Genomic DNA, 484 nt, shown 5'->3' on the forward strand with positions numbered 1-484 from the left:
TTTTAACAAAGTTGAAGTCGAAGATAAATTAACTATCTCAGAGTATCAGAGTACCAGATTCATTCATTTTTAATTGAAAGCAAAACTGGTATCTTACTGATTCGGTTACTAGAAAAGAATGAAATTACTCCAAAGATGCCAAACAGCTTTGAAGATAGGATCCCTCCACATGGGGGGACATCAATCTGCCAGACTAATTTATCATAAGGGCAAGCACGCAACCAATATGAGACACATGTGGGTCCGTCAAACCGCTCCCCTGTATAACCAGAAAGACTCCAAACAGTTTTATTTCTTAACGTTTTCAACTCTGTATCTAAGACCTCAGTGTTGTTTTCTTTTCCACTCAAACCTGCAGAGGACTCGTTTTAAAGAGCAGTTAAATGAAATTACTGACCTTGCAGAAGCAGGGCAGGAACCAGTTCTCACATTTTACTGGCCTGACCTGAAGGACTCCCTCCTCCTCTGAACTAAACAAACAAAT

The sequence above is a fragment of the Pundamilia nyererei genome, unplaced genomic scaffold (assembly GCF_000239375.1).
Source record: "Pundamilia nyererei isolate P.nyererei 1_Seehausen unplaced genomic scaffold, PunNye1.0 scaffold00001, whole genome shotgun sequence".
NCBI classification, from domain to species: Eukaryota; Metazoa; Chordata; class Actinopteri; order Cichliformes; family Cichlidae; genus Pundamilia; species Pundamilia nyererei.